General features: G+C 47.2%; 1 protein-coding gene across 8 annotated transcripts in view; it reads right to left on the reverse strand.

Moving 5' to 3' along the window:
- The window catches only part of LOC133111383 (transcription factor SOX-6-like), a 148,540-nt gene that overhangs the window by 118,906 nt on the left and 19,634 nt on the right, over positions 1–10,000 (reverse strand). For all 8 annotated transcript variants that reach the window (XR_009704988.1, XM_061221690.1, XM_061221689.1 and 5 more), the window contains one exon: positions 3,281–3,351. The gene's annotated coding sequence lies outside the window, so the exon portion shown is untranslated. The remainder of the gene's footprint in view (positions 1–3,280; positions 3,352–10,000) is intronic.

Genomic DNA, 10,000 nt, shown 5'->3' on the forward strand with positions numbered 1-10,000 from the left:
ATAACAGATATGTAAAAACACAGATGAGTTGGGTACACGTCCTTTTACAGTAATTTTAGCAATGGCCCAGCGCATCATTTTCTATGGGAAATGAAGAAAGAAACAGCATGTTATATGGAAGAGCAGAGCCCACCACACGCCCAGGCTCTTTCCCTCTCTCTGCACCGACTTCGTTTGAAGCAATGAAATCTGTACACAATAATGAAATGTCCAGATGCTCGCGCACCGGACAAAATGAGAGAATTTAATTCAGAGGATGATGAAATTAGAATGCCTGCATTCCCCAATATTCCCCTGCACTCAGACTCACGTCAGGGCCCGCTAAATAATCCACACGGCCCCTTCAATAAATAATAAAGGCAAAATAACCGTCCAGAGGTTTTTCATTTTCATTACGATACAGCGCAGCCATGTTGCAGGAGGAACGGCCGCTCGGCTGTCCCCGGGAGAACGCCGGCGTTCCTGAGCGAGGCAGCGGGAATGCAGCCCGCGTGCCGAGCACGCTGGGAATATCGCCCGCTTCCTGTCCAGGTGTGTCGTCAGGCGTTCACTGGCAGCGTGTCATCAGGTGACAGAAAAAAAGGTTTCTAATTCGACACATCGGAGGAAATTATAAGCAAATAGTATTTCAGTGCAAACACCCTTTGTGACTGGTCATAACTGAATTACTGTGGATTCATCAATAAATCATTGCAGGTGCATTTTTATGACAAAGCAAATAAGCTTAGCTTCCGCGTAGCAGTGCCTACACGCCAGCGCACTCACACTGCTGCGTACAGAGCTGTGTTTCAGAGCGTCACCAACAACCACAACACCCAGCACCACAGCCATTATCAAGCATTTTCATTCTTCTCTTTCATATAGTTTCAGAAAACTTTGAAAAACTCCAAATGAGCCAAATGTAAGGCAGGGGCGCACAGCAAGGCCCAATCCGCTTCAGGATTTTGTGCCAACTTCTTCTGCCCTTAATTATTTAATTAGCTAAATAATGTCTTGAACAGACATTCCTATATGGACCAACTACAGCTGTAGACTGTAAGTGTATCCTAAAGATTTTACTGTGCTCAAGTACAGGAGTCAACCAACATAGTTACAACGCAGTTGAAATTGTACTTACCTCTAGGGTCTTTCAGCGAACTTATCCCTGGTTATGGGTATGCACTTTGTTGTACGTCGCTCTGGATAAGAGCGTCTGCCAAATGCCAATAATGTAATGTAATGTAGTTAAAAGAGCTGTCAGAAAAATAAATTAAGGTAATTGTTTGGAACAAAAACCAGCTCGCAGATCAGCCCTCCAGAACGGGAGCTGTATACCCCAGATTAAAGGGCATGCACGATGACAGTAACACGCACGCAAACACACACGCATACACGCGCAAACATACCATTCGTGAACTTCCGTAATGACCAACTGTGCTAGCAGAAGTTTTTTTGGATATTTTTGTAAGTTCAATAATGCTTGTTTTATTCCCAAAACTAGAAAGCTTAACTTTAAACTTATCAACACTAACATCACTGTAGATACACATTCCTACAGGGCGGAAACAATCGGCTCCTTAACAGTACTTGTGTGTGAGTGGGCCGGTGGAAAGCCGAGCTGGAGACAACACCGACCGCAGGACGCGTAAGCACTAATGAAAGCCTATTTCATGGGTAGTAAAAATAATAAACGTAGCGCTGATGAACGCAAATTCCTAAAGGCGGATACAAGCTTTTTTGACATTAAATTGGTAGGAGTTTATTCATATTTAATTATTCTCGATGTTTTATTTTATGTCGTACCTCTTAGTTTGTTAGTCGCAAATACACACACTCGTTGTTTCGAAATGGAAACGTCAAACAATACAAACAAGCATTATAAACGTTGTAAAAATTATAGCAACTGCCTGATACTTTCGATAGAATTTAAGGTTTTTCGCTGGAATAGAGAGAGGTTTGAATAAGAGACGTCTAGTAAAGTCTCCGCAGCTATAGCTTACGCGCGATCTGTATAAAAAAATATAGGCGTATGTACTGTAAAAAGGGAAAAAGTGCAAAAACAGTATCACATACCCGAAACGCGATATCATTTTTAATAAACCAGATAACATGATAAAAAGCATTCGGAGGCATTGCGCTGACTTTCAAACCAAAAAAAAAAATGTTCGCTGCAATAGGCTAACTCGCCGTGTTTCGGTTCCCCGAGCAGCGAACCAATTTAATTTCTGCTTTTCTTTGAACGGCGCGGCAGAATTTCTTCGAGTCACAAGACTGACAGACAAAGGCGGTAATCACTGCAGAGACTTTGTTATTTTACCCTTTCTGTCAGACGAATGAACCTACAGTGAACCGTTTCCATGACCGTTTATTCCTGAGCTGTGGGACTACAACACACACCAGGAACAGTGTAGAGAGAGGCAGGAGTCCGTTTCTCAAACCGGAGGAGTGATTGACACAGAATTGCGGGGGAAACACACCGGTAACGAGCACGTGGTATATACTTATATCGCAACGTGGTTTGATTATGCGCGTCATATTTTTTTACGCAGATTAATAGAATGCTGTCCCTTTCTGAAGAAACCCTCGTCCACTGACATTTCAGAAGATTAATCCAAACTAAACTTTCTTGGCTTCGTTTGCTCAGCGTCACCTAAAACAACATTTTACCAGATACCATCTTCATTACTGGCTACGAAAACTCCAGCAAAGGCGCATTGTAGCCGCGGACCGAACGCTTCCTGAAAAGCCACCTGTGTGTGTTAAAAGGGCCCTTTCTTTCCCGCCTGAATGCCCTTATTGAGCGGCGCACAGCCGCAAACAGGCGATAACACGAGCGCACGAGCAGAGAATGGAGCACTGTAAGTTAGGACTGAGCCTTGCACAGGAACACAGACGCAGGTATATTCACCTGGACAGAACACACAGAGCTCACGTTCTCTTCCAGACTTCACCAGCCTGACAGTTTTACAGAGATCTATATACCGCTGAAAGGAGATGTGTGAAGAGGAGTTCTGTCCACGCAACATGGCGTCTCCTGACCCAAACACGCTCGATGAAAGAAACTTTGTTCCTGTTCAATGTCGGTCTGAGGGTGTGTGTGTGTGTGTGCACGCACGCATTTGTAAGTGTGTGCATGTACTTGTGAATCACAGTGCATGTTTTAGTGAGCTTTTTTTTGTGAATTTGAGAGTTTGATGTTGGGCGAGTGTTTGGTGTGTGAGAGTGAGAAAGTTCTCAACTTTTTTTTTGCAACCACAACCAAGAAAACCAAACAAACAAACGAACAGAAAGGCGCACTCACGGAAGGAGAGAGAATCGAGCCCCGGAACCCGCTAATCACTGCAGAACTGCTTCTGAATTCATGAAAATGATCTGCAACAGAAAAGAGAAATATTATAAATAAAAACAGTACTTTATTTAACTGAAGGCATGCTCCGATTGCTGTTACACTGAAGAGGTGAAAAAGATTATTTTTCGATTGATGTTCTCCTGTACTAGGATTAGCTTGAAAAACAAAGCAACTGACTAAAAATATTTTTATCCCAAATTAAACAGCCAGCGAATGAATAATAAATGACAATGTTCATTCATTAATTCATTCATTTATTATCCTAACCCACTTATCCTGAACAGGGTTGCAGGGGGGCTGGAGCCTATCCCAGCATACATTGGGCGAAAGGCAGGAATACACCCTGGAGAGGTTGCCAGTCTATCGCAGGGCACACACACCATTCACTCACACACTCATACCTATGGGCAATTTAGACTCTCCAATCAGCCTAACCTGCATGTCTTTGGACTGTGGGAGGAAACCGGAGTACCCGGAGGAAACCCACGCAAACACGGGGAGAACATGCAAACTCCACACAGAGAGGCCCCGGCCGACTGGGATTTGAACCCAGGACCTCCTTGCTGTGAGGCGGCAGTGCTACCCACTGCACCATCCGTGCCGCCGAAATGACAATGTTTTAAACTTTTTTTTATTTTATTTTTTTTATTATAATTCCTCTGGTTTCATCTCTCGTACTCTGGACATGAAGCTGCTTTCATACGGGACAGAAGATGAGCGGAGAGAGACAGACAGGCAGGCGGGCGGACAGACAGGCAGACCGTGTTAGGACAGGGGAGAGAGCCCCTGGCTCCAGCCCAGCACAGCTGATGTAGAACAGCACTCAGTGCCCCCCTCATCTCCCCTGGGACGGGATCCCAGACAATGTTTAGAGTCCACTCCGCTCGAACCTCGTTAATCTGTCCGCTCCCCTCCACAGTCATCTCTCTCCGTTAGACTACTGCCCCCTTCCCCTGCCCCTGCCCCTGTCCCTGCCCCGCACACAGACCCCCTCCCCCTGCCCCCCTCACAGACGCCCCGCCCCGCCCCTGACACACACTCTGGGAGAAAAGGAAATGGTGACACATTCCCCATGAACATGTCCAGTGCCACAGGGGGAGGACAGACAGAAAGAAATAACTGAAGAGAGGATTAAACAGAGTGACGCTGGAGAGATGGCGCTCATCTCAGACGTTATTACAGATCTGAGCAGAAGCAGAGCCCTCATTAGCGCCTGATTGACTCCATTAGCCTGTTTCCACACCGCCAATTAAACACAGACACACACTGCCAGGTCACTGCCAACTACCCGGCTGCCCTTAGCTTACCTGGAGCATACACACTCACACACACAGACACTCACACACACACACACACACAGACACTCACACACACACAGACAATCACACTCACACACACATACACAGACACTCACACTGCACACACACAGACACTCACACACACACAGACAATCACACTCACACACACATACACAGACACTCACACTGCACACCTCACACACACACACACATACTGTACATTTCACACACACACTCACACACACACTGTACACCTCACACACACACACAACCCCCCAAAACACATACACCTAAAATGGCCCACTGACATGAGAGAGAGAGAGAGAGAGAGAGAGAGAGAGAGAGAGAGAGAGAGAGAGAGAGAGGGAGAGAGGGAGGGTAAGAAAGAGAGTAATTGAAAGGGGGAGAGAGAGAGAGGGAGGGAGGGGGAGGGAGTGGGAGATTAATTGGAGGAAGAGAGAAGGATCACTGGATCAGACAGAGTACAATGGAGAGACAGAGAGAAAGCTTGGGGCTGTGAACTCACTGACCCTGTGTTATTCACACACACACACACACATACACACACACACACACACACACACACTGTACACACAGACACAACTGTGTGAAATACCCTAAATCTGAACATTTCCCAGTAGAGTCTGAAGTAATGAGATTATTTTAATTACAGGCGTCTGAAAACAATCACATCACACAGGGAGCAGAAACCTGCTTTATTCCTGCTTCACGAACAAGACGGACCACATGAATATTAACATTAACAAAACAAATGCAATAGTCGTGTGATTATAATATAATAATTATAATAATTATAGTACAGTTTAGCCTGAGAGCCTGTTGTATTAAGCAGCAGTAGCTGGTCTCCTGTCGGAGATTAAACACAGCTCCTCCCCCTCCTCTAATCAGCCAATCAGAGTTAAGGACAATCCAGTCCATTCTCATCCTACAGGTTTACCCAGGAGTCTGAACCCCACAACCCTGAACAGAGGAGTCTGAACCCCACAACCCTGAACAGAGGAGTCTGAACCCCACAACCCTGAACAGAGGAGTCTGAACCCCACAACCCTGAACAGAGGAGTCTGAACCCCACAACCCTGAACAGAGGAGTCTGAACCCCACAACCCTGAACAGAGGAGTCTGAACCACACAACCCTGAACAGAGGAGTCTGAACCCCACAACCCTGAACAGAGGAGTCTGAACCCCACAACCCTGAACAGAGGAGTCTGAACCCCACAACCCTGAACAGAGGAGTCTGAACCCCACAACCCTGAACAGAGGAGTCTGAACCCCACAACCCTGAACAGAGGAGTCTGAACCCCACAACCCTGAACAGAGGAGTCTGAACCACACAACCCTGAACAGAGGAGTCTGAACCCCACAACCCTGAACAGAGGAGTCTGAACCCCACAACCCTGAACAGAGGAGTCTGGGTGTGCGTGTGTGTAAACAAAACTAAGCTGTGTGACATGAGCATATCATGGACGCTGGAGAAAGAAGACAACCAACCAAGTCGTTAATATTCAGCAACAGATCAAACCTCATTTTAAAGATGTTTTTAGGCGCTTGCTGTATTGCTCTGCATTGGTTCTGCAACGTTCTGTGTGTCGGACCGCTCTGGTGCTGTAGCTCATTACAGGTCATGTGATCTGAAGGAACGTGGCAGCGGCCGGGCGCATGGGACCTGTGTGCGCTCCTGAGAGGTTAAAGGTTAAACTCCGCGACACACCGCCTGCAGAACTCTCCAAACCGCCTCTTCAGCCAGCAATGGAGCGGATAGCGCCGTCTCCATGGCGACAGCCAGTAAGATGCCATGGCGGGAACAGGGTTACCACGGCAAAGCCCAAGAAAAGAGCTACTGACCCAACATCCACCCAAGAGAGGGAAAGAGGGGGAGAGAGAGAGGGGGCAAGAAGGAAAAGGGGGAGAGGGAGGAAGGAAGAGAGAGAGACAGAGTCATAGAGGCTCAAAGCAGACTGAATTATTAACTCCAAAGATGAAACCCTTACAAAACTAATACACCCTCCTGACCTGAGAGAGAAGTCAACTGAGAGAGTGAGAGAGGATAGAGGGAGAGCAAACGGACAGAGAGAGAGAGAGAGAGAGAGAGAGAGAGAGAGAGAGAGGAGGTCCACTCCTGACTGCAGTTACAACCTGATTAATTGAGGGCTGCACATTTTCCCAGAGCCTCAGAAAGGGCTCCACATCACAAAGCCTGGTCTTATTTCTGCACAAATCCACCGTGTCATCCAGTTATATGGAGCTGGGAGCCAGCCAGTCAGGTGCAGCTGTTCCAGAACCCCCCTCCCCCACACGGGGTGAAGATGGAGCTGTAACAGGGCCCCCCCCCTCCCCCACACGGGGTGAAGATGGAGCTGTAACAGGGCCCCCCCTCCCCCACACGGGGTAAAGATGGAGCTGTAACAGGGTGAAGATGGAGCTGTAACAGGGTTAAGATGGAGCTGTAACAGGGCCCCCCCCCCTCCCCCACACGGGGTAAAGATGGAGCTGTAACAGGGTGAAGATGGAGCTGTAACAGGGTTAAGATGGAGCTGTAACGGGGTGAAGATGGAGCTGTAACAGGGCCCTACACACTGAGGCTGGGGAACGCTACCTGCCCGTCCAGCAGCAGCTGGGAGGAACACATACACACACTACTGAACACACACACACACACACACACACACACACACACACACACACTACTGAACACACACACTACTGAACACACACACACACACACACTACTGAACACACACACACACACACACACACACACACACACACACTACTGAACACACACACACACAACATCCCTCATTGTGTCAGACAGGGGGCTGGGGGCTGGGGGTGGGGGGTAAGATCCAGGATCATTACAGACCTGTTCCTACAGCTCCCAGACATCCAGCTCTAACCTTTCCCAAGGGAAACGAACACCTGAAACAGCACAGCTCTGTTTGGACCGCTTGAAAACAGCTCAGCTCTGATTGGCTGGGCTCTGAAACAGCACAGCTCTGATTGGACTGCTCGTAAACAGCACAGCTGTTGATTGGCTGCAGTGCTGCAGTGGAGGCGGTGTTTTGGCCGCTGCTCTGACAGAGCCCCAGTGATGAGCTTGTTTTCGGGGGTCCATCTCGACCGTCTCTGATCAGCCCCTCTACACGCCGGGCGTGTGACCTCCTGAAATCCCATTTACCGCTCGGAGTTTCACAATCTGCAGAATACCGGCAGGGAAGAGGAGCTCGATGTGGAGTCGCCGCGGCGACGGAACTCAAATGGGAGAGCCGCTCTCCATCAGCGGAACACTGGCGGCCATTTTAACCCTGAGAGGACTCTGCCCTTCCTCAGGGACCAGGACTCTGCGGTGTATCAGGCACAAAGAACCCGTCTCACACAACTGAACACACACACTACTGAACACACACACACTACTGAACATACACACTACTGAACACACACACACACTACTGAACATACACACTACTGAACACACACACACTACTGAACATACACACACCTGTATCACACTACTGAACACACACACACTGTATCACACTACTGAACACACACACACTACTGAACATACACACTACTGAACACACACACACTACTGAACATACACACTACTGAACACACACTGTATCACACTACTGAACATACACACAACTGAACACACACACACTACTGAACACACACACACTTATACACACACACTACTGAATATACACACACTACTGAACACACACACACACTACTGAACATACACACACCTGTATCACACTACTGAACACACACACACACACCTATACACACACTGTATCACACTACTGAACACACACACACCTGTATCACACTACTGAACATACACACTACTGAACACACACACACTTACACACACAGACACACACCTGTATCACACTACTGAACACACACACAGTCATACACACACACCTGTATCACACTACTGAACACACACACACACACACGACTGAACATACACACACACACACACACACACACACACACCTGTATCACACTACTGAACATACACACTACTGAACACACACACACTTACACACACACAGACACACACTTGTATCACACTACTGAACATACACACACACCTGTATCACACTACTGAACATACACACTACTGAACACACACACACCTGTATCACACTACTGAACATACACACACTACTGAACACACACACCTGTATCACACTACTGAACATACACACTACTGAACAAACACACACACTTAAACACACACTCACACATACACCTGTATCACACGACTGAACACACACACACTACTGAACATACACACACACTTATACACGCACTCATACAGACACACACACACACACACTCATACACGCACATGCACATATACACACACACACTTATACACACTCATACACACATATGCGCACACGCACACACTTATACACGCACATATACACACACGCACATATACACAGTCATACGCACACATATTCACACGCGCACACACATATGCACACTTGCGCACACACAATCACACACTCAATATCCTCACACTCAATATACAGTGGTGTGAAAAAGTGTTTGCCCCCTTCCTGATTTCTTATTTTTTTTGCATGTTTGTCACACTTAAATGTTTCAGATCATCAAACAAATTTAAATATTAGTCAAAGACAACACAAGTAAACACAAAATGCAGTTTTTAAATGAAGGTTTTTATTATTAAGGGAGAAAAAGAAATCCAAACCTACATGGCCCTGTGTGAAAAAGTGATTGCCCCCTAAACCTAATAACTGGTTGGGCCACCCTTGGGGCGACATGGCTCAGGCAGTAAGAGCAGTGGTCTGGCAGTCGGAGGGTTGCCGGTTCGATCCCCCGCCCGGGCTGTGTCGAAGTGTCCCTGAGCAAGACACCTAACCCCTAAATGCTCCTGACGAGCTGGTCGGGGCCTTGCATGGCAGCCAATCGCCGTTGGTGTGTGAGTGTGTGTATGAATGGGTGAATGGAGAAGCATCAATTGTACAGCGCTTTGGATAAAGGCGCTATATAAATGCCTGCCATTTGCCATTTAGCAGCAACAACTGCAATCAAGCGTTTGCGATAACTTGCAATGAGTCTCTTACAGCGCTGTGGAGGAATTTTGGCCCACTCATCTTTGCTGAATTGTTGTAATTCAGCCACATTGGAGGGTTTTCGAGCATGAATTGCCTTTTTAAGGTCATGCCACAGCATCTCAATAGGATTCAGGTCAGGACTTTGACTAGGCCACACCAAAGTCTTCATTTTGTTTTTCTTCAGCCATTCAGGGGTGGACTTGCTGGTGTGTTTTGGATCATTGTCTTGCTGCAGAACCCAAGTTCGTTTCAG

Source organism: Conger conger, chromosome 15 (genome assembly GCF_963514075.1).
Source record: "Conger conger chromosome 15, fConCon1.1, whole genome shotgun sequence".
Taxonomy (NCBI): domain Eukaryota; kingdom Metazoa; phylum Chordata; class Actinopteri; order Anguilliformes; family Congridae; genus Conger; species Conger conger.